Source organism: Chrysemys picta, chromosome 5, assembly GCF_011386835.1.
Source record: "Chrysemys picta bellii isolate R12L10 chromosome 5, ASM1138683v2, whole genome shotgun sequence".
Taxonomy (NCBI): domain Eukaryota; kingdom Metazoa; phylum Chordata; order Testudines; family Emydidae; genus Chrysemys; species Chrysemys picta.
Window position 1 is genome coordinate 144,914,102 of NC_088795.1, and position 1,117 is coordinate 144,915,218.

Here is a 1,117-nt window from a genome sequence, read left to right on the forward strand (position 1 = left end):
CCCCGTGTTCAGGGGGCGGGTCTGGGAGTCTCTGGATCTGGGGGGTGGGAGGGGCCGGGCGGGGATCCCCGTGTTCGGGGGGGCGTCTGGGAGTCTCTATGTCTGGGGGGGCCGGGCGGGGATCCCCGTGTTCGGGGGGGCGTCTGGGAGTCTCTATGTCTGGGGGGGCCGGGCGGGGATCCCCGTGTTCGGGGGGGCATCTGGAAGTCTCTGTGTCTGGGGGGGCCGGGGGGGGGATCCCCGTGTTCGGGGGGGGTCTGGGAGTCTCTGTGTCTGGGGGGGCCGGGCAGGGATCCCCGTGTTTCGGGGGGGCCGGCAGTCCCCAGCCTGGTCGCCCCACGTGCCGCAGGGCCAGGCCGCGCGGTCCCGGCTGGCTTTGCCCTGTGCCCTTTGCTCTGCGTTTCACCAGGTACTTAGCAGCGGGCGAGGCTGGGGCTGGGGCTGTCCCCCCCCAGCCTGCGTCTGCGTGAGCGATGGCCAACAGCTGGGCTGGGCCCTGCGCAGGCCCGCGTGGGTAACCGGATCCCCCCCAGGGGCTCCCGGGCGCGGGGTCAGCCCAGCGGCGCAGAGCTCAGGGGTTAAGGATCGGCCACGGGGATGCGCTGCTAATTGCCAGGCCGCGCGGCATAAATCACAGAGCCGCAGGCAGCCCCCCCACCCCTCACGGCTCGCCCAGGAACGGCCGGCAGCCCCACAGCCACAGCGCAGAGATCCGCCCGGCTAGCAAACAGCATAGCAGGGGCTGCGGGTCGGCAGTGAGGGGCACTGGGAGATGGGGGGCAGGGCTGGGCTAGCAGGGGGCTGTGTGTCGGGAGTGAGGGGCACTGGGAGATGGGGGGCTGGGTTAGCTGGGGGCTGCGGGTCAGGAGGGGCGCCGGCAGAGTTGGGGGGCAGGGCTGGGCTAGCAGGGGGCTGTGGGTCAGGATTGAGGGGCACTGGGAGATGGGGGGCAGGGCTGGGGGGGGCTGTGGGTCAGGAGGGACACCGGCAGAGTTGGGGGCAGGGCTGGGCTAGCGGGGGGCTGTGGGTTGGGATGGAGGGGCGCTGGCAGAGTTGGGGGGTGGGGCTGGGCTAGCAGGAGGCTGTGGGTTGAGAGGGAGGGGCGGTGGCAGAGTTG